Genomic DNA, 6,087 nt, shown 5'->3' with positions numbered 1-6,087 from the left:
ATCTCACATTAAGTCTGAAATCTAACACTATAGGCACATGAAACCCAAATTTCCAAATATGACGACACCAAGATCACCCAAATCTAACCATGTTTACCCCTTTAGCTTAAGACTGAAAATTGAAATCGAATCCAATCATTCGATTAGGATCATTTTGATCCTGAACATTATCTCAAGTCAAATTAGAAATTTAACACCATAGGCACGTAGAACCCAAAAATCAAAATCTGATGACTCCAAGATCACCTATATTGAACACCGTTTACCTCTTCATGTTTAGACCTTGGGTTTTCAAATGTTTCTCGGGGTTTGTCTTGGCTAGTTCTTGAATTTTCATCACCTTGTTTTCCTCTTCTTGTTCTTTTTCTTTTTGTTTCCCACCCTTCTTTTTTTTGGTTTGCATTCCACCTCCTCATGTTCATTTTTGAAACAAAAGGAGCAATAGAGAGGGAGATTCTCATACAAAATCTCTTTCCAAAATCCATCTCTACCTAGTGCAACCTAAACCCTACGAGGATTCTCCTTTAGAAGATCAACCTCTACACACATCCTTGTCGTTCTTGTTCTTGTTAATATAGTAGTGGCCTGATCCACTTTCAACACCCTACCCACAACCTAAGCAATAGATCACAAAATTGATCATTGTAAAGATTGATAGGTGGCTTCGACAATGAGATCCATATCAGTACCACCAAGGGTTCCCAACCCAATTCCATTCCATTAGCCCACTCTAAAAATAAAAGAAGAATTCTTTAATTATGACCACTTCTCATAACCAAACCCTCAAAAATTCAATTTCATCATCAAAATGAATCAACACATGCCTGGGATCAAGGGAGTTCACCATGATCTCTTTCTTGATTTGAAACGTTCCAACCAAGAACTCTCAAGTCTTAACCAAGATGGTCACCCGTGAACATTCTTCCCAACAAGAGTAAACTATAAATGACTATTTTTTTTTATCTCCTCGTCAGTAAAGAGAATGGTGGGTTCCCCCCATTTGATAGAAGGAGCCTTGATTGGAATATCTACCACAGGAGGGTCTAAGCACACCAGAAAAAAGGAGAATAATTCTTCGAAAGGATTGCAATAAAGCTAGGTTTTCTGGGGTTTCCCCACCAGCTCTCCCATGACTAATTTCTTGAATATAAGATCATTTGTTCAAATTCTAAGGTTATAAGTCCCATCTAAATCTGATTTGGTTAGGCCTTTAATTACATTAAATATTATGGGGATCCATGCCCATATGAAGTTGTTATGTGACTAGTCTAGGTAGTTAATGGGTTAGCCCATTACTTAAGTGGTTCAATAAAACAATTCTTGTGGTGTGGAATCCACAAAGGTCTTATATAAGTCCAAATGGGTTTAGTCCATACTAGAATGCACATGGGTTGAATTCACTACATAAACCTAGTGCACCCCTAAGCTAATCAAATTGGGTTCAATATGGAACTAACCCTTAAGTTTGGGTGATTCTTAGTTTTAGCCACCCTATGAAGCCTAATGATAATGGATTGACAGAAGAGAAAACCCATTAGGTTTTAGCTCTTTAATGATCTTTGGCTCTTAATTTTTCAGCCCTAAATGATCGAACACTACTCATAGGGAATGGTCTTTTCCCTAATTGTTAAACACAATGTCATATCATCTGTTCAGATGGATAAATGATTAAAACCTTTGCAAACCCTTTTTGTAAAATAATATATCATAAATATAAATACATTTTACAAAGATGTTTCAAAAATAGTTAAAATTTATTGTCAATAGTTTTAGGTTTCCATCAGAGTGTTAATCTTGATATTCTCTTTGATGAAGGAGCTGATTATATCGCAATGATCATCCACTCATGTAGTATTTCGAACTATTCCAACATACCTACGTATTTAACCCTAATAGAACCTCACTAATTGGCATATCAAAAGCAACTTAGTCCAAAACCTAATGTAGTTTCATTATCAAGTCTGGTGTTGAGTACATCCTTCCAATTTTGCCCATTTGTCTCCGGTGGTCCAAGGCATAACTGAAAATTGGTTTGGTTTTAGTATTTATTGCAAACACCCATTGACTATAGTTAGTGTCTAACCGTAGTAAATGAAACAAGTTGCTATAGAATTTCAGTAGTACATTAGTGTTAGCTTTGTTAGGATAAACTCTTTAAGTTTATCTAATGGTTGAGAAATTTCTTAATAACATAAGCCTCATAATGTTGAGTTTGAGGGGTAAATCTCAAAAACACACCAATCATAAACATGCAACAATAACAAACCAATTTTATTAATTCATACATCTCAGTTTGCATCAATTTGATTGGAGTTAAGGTCATACATTGTCTAATAAATAGTTATAAATTTGAGGATATAATTTGAAAACTGGGAAAATGAATATATAGTATCTTAAGATGCAGAGTGAAGCCAACATAATAGAAAGGAAATAAAAAAGATGACATTTGACTACTTGCCTTAACCAATTCAAACTTAGTGAAAAGACTAGAAACCAAGCTTCTTCGCAAGTGAGGTCTACTCTTATTTCTCAAGCTTCAAGTTACAACGGAAGATATGCCTTGGTTGGACCAAAATGCAAATCTAGAATGATCCTCTATAATCTTTGATAATGACTTCGAAACAAGAAGATCAATAAGGATAAAAAGGATTTAGTGGAAGAGAATAATGGATCAATGACGTCCAAGGATCCCCCAAAATGGGCATTTGATACCCTATAGAGCAAGGTTTTTAAAACTGAACTAGTGACTGAACCGGTCACGGGTTTGTTATTAGGTCAAACGGTTTGACCCTTCGAACTGAATGCTTGACCCATTCTGACAAAAAAATAAAAAACGGCTAAAACCGTTTGAACGATTAACTGTCCGGTTCAGGGGTTCACAGAACAAAACCAATGGTTTGGAAAGAAATCCGGTTTTTGGGGAAAATGGACCTGACTGGTTCCTGGTTTTCCCGGTCTGGTCCGATTTTGGAAACCATGCTATAGAGTTTTGGTGGGTTGAAATCTAGAAGTTTCTCATTCGAAATGTTTCATGTTATTTGTCTTTTCTAATTTTACCCTTTAATCTAGAATGTTCCTTATTCTCTCATTTAATGCCCATGTTTATTTACCTTTCTCTAATATTCACAACTTACATGCATTTGCCCTTCTGGAACGTTCATTACCCAATAAGACATGTTGATTTAGCATTGTGTTGAAATGTCTAGCAAACCTTTCATGAAATTATGTTAAATTAGATCGATTTGACTCGGTTCAGCCCAAGTCATCCGACTCAATGTATTTGTGCAATGCCACCATTCTACATGGGTTATATTGAATTATTGAACCAGAACCATATTCAAAATAATCTAAAGCCGGCTTACAACCCCCTCTTGCAATTCCCTAAACCAGTAGTAGATTAGATTGGAAAAATCATTTGTAAGAAAGAAAAATAACTTAATTAAATGTACATGAAGAGAATATTAACAAAGAACTTGCTCACAATTTTTGTTTTTAGGAGATCCCGTCTCCTCTTGTGCATTGACTGTTGATGAATGTGACCACCTAGTTGGATGGGATTGATCATCGGTGAATGTAACCATTATTGGGTCGGATGGGATGGGATTAGTTATTGGTGGAAATTGTTCATCGGAATATGGTCGTAGTAGGAAGCTAGGGCTTAGAGGGTCGAACTCTATTCTGACGAGAATGAAGAATAGAAATGAAAAGAAATGCAAATAGTAATCGACTGATCGGAAAGGGGAGAGGTTGGTCTTTTACATGGAAGCCTGCACCCATGTTCTTGGACATGCGACACTTTCGTCGTATGTTGGGACAACGTTGGTAGCCATTGTGTTGGTGCCAGATTTGAACCCATGAATGTATTGTTTTCAACTGGCTTGACACACCAGATCCGGATCTGCTATCTACAATGTTTCCCACATCTTTATCCACGAGAACACCACTTAGGGGTGCAAATTGGGCGGGTTAGGCCAGATTTTAGCTTAACCTAGGCTCAATCCTAAGAATTAGGATTAAAGCTTCAGCCCGAGGTTAAGCCTGAATTATTTAGTTTAAGTCCAACCTGTACTAAAATTTGATGCATTCTGATTGGGCTCAGGCGGGCTAGAATCAGGTTGGTTAATTTGCCCATTCCAAAAATTGATATACATATGCATGTATTTGTATACATGCATTCATATATGTATATTTTATTAAAAAAAAGTGTATATATGCAATTTTTTAATAAATTATTTATGCATATAAATATATATTTATATATGCACTTCTACATGTATATAATTGAGCTGATGTCAGGTTGGGATAAGGTCGGGTTAGGCCGAGCCCAGTCCAAAAAATTTAACAATCCAAATTTTTAGGCCTAGGCCTGGCTGATGACCAAAAATTTAAGCCCAGGCCGTTGGGAAGATCCAGGCTCGGATTGGGCCCATCCAAGTTGCATCCCTAACACCGAGCTCGCGTTCTGTGCACCCATGGGTGCACTGAACTAGTGAACCCGCGAATCACTTTCGTCCACGCCGACCAGGAGAAGGAACACGTAACGTTAACAGTCAAAGTCCCGTTTGGACAAGTTGAGCGGTTCAACCAGACACTAACAGTTAAACTATTGTTCCAGCAGCGCCAGAGCAAGAGGTGGGATTCTATTGATAATATGCAGGCAAACTTCTGTCCAGACAAACTGAAGCAGAAAAGTAAGAGAGAGTGAGAGATGGTCCAAAGTTGGTAAAATGAAATCTAGATCCACCAGATTAGATTAAAGTTGCAGGAAAAAGAAGAAGGAAATGGAGAAAACAAAAGAAAAACCGAAAGCTTTGAGTAATTTCCGCCGAAGTCTTGCCTGTGCCATGAGCTTTTGCGTAAGGAATGAAGGTCATGTGTCTGAGAAGGCACTTCTCCGGCACCGAGTAAACAATCTAGGGCGTACATGTTAACAAGATAATGTATTTGGCGAAGATGTTGGTTTTGGTTTCGCATGATTTCATTTTCGTATTGATCAGTGACGGCGAGGACTCAGCTTCCAGGACGAGGTCAGAAACAAGAAAAGAAATAAAGGAATCTCCAATTGTTGGTTCTTCTTCTTCTTCTTCAACGAGAGTTTAATTTGAGAATTTGAGAATAAATCAATGCGTACAGAGAAGCCGGAAGTAAGATTGAATCGAATTCGGCAAGGACATTAAATTAATATAAAAGTATGGAATTTGCCAATTATCTGATTGGAATTTTCTTTCATTAAATATGATAGAAAGCTTTAAATGTATTTATGACATTACTCTTCTAACATCTAGAATAAGAAAACAACATCGGCTTTAAGATAACGCACACGCAACGGAAAAAAAAAAATTCCTTTACTCTTATCGCAAATCGGTTATTTCTTTCTTGAGGGGCTAGAATGTAAGAATTGGTTAAATGAACATAAATAAAAAAAACCATTCAAAAAATTTATTCCTCGCCGGAAAATTTCAGTTGTGTATCAGAAAATGTAGAAAAGCAAATATATATTGCAATTTATCGGCAATTGCGAAGTCTGTAATGCGAACAAAGAAAACAACAAATACTCTCGCTTCAAAGAAAATTGAGCCAGATGCACGAGTATTCAGGCTCATTTGTAAGAAATGTACAGAACCCACTCCCCCCCACCCCCGAAAAAATACTGAAATTTTATTTCCGTGAGAGCTAAAGTAAGAAAACCAGGTGATTTCGGATTAAAATTTGAGAACCAAAATGCGATTCTGATTTCAGATTAAAACAGTATATAGCATCAAAGAAAACTCTGGCAGGAAGAAAGAGAATTGAGGTTTCATAAGGTGGGAAAATAATTGAAAATCCAGATTAAGTTCAACGGTTAGATGATCTTCGATTGAATTGAATTGGGATTTGCCGCAGTGGTCGAGAGAGAGGAGGAAGTGAGACACGAATCACTTTCGTCTACGTCGCCCGTGTGTGGGTAGGGTTCGGTCTCCCGAGTCCCGAGGAAATGCAAAATAAGGCTTTCTCATTCCTTTCGATTTTCATTTTGGCATTTATGGCCGGTTGAACCGCTGAACCCGTCTTAACGGGACTTTGAATGTTAACGTTACGCGTTCCTGT

The sequence above is a fragment of the Nelumbo lutea genome, chromosome 5 (assembly GCF_056320005.1).
Source record: "Nelumbo lutea isolate HS-2025 chromosome 5, American lotus-T2T, whole genome shotgun sequence".
Lineage (NCBI taxonomy): Eukaryota > Viridiplantae > Streptophyta > Magnoliopsida > Proteales > Nelumbonaceae > Nelumbo > Nelumbo lutea.
The sequence above is the reverse complement of the archived record's forward strand: the minus strand, read 5'-3'. Positions refer to the sequence as shown.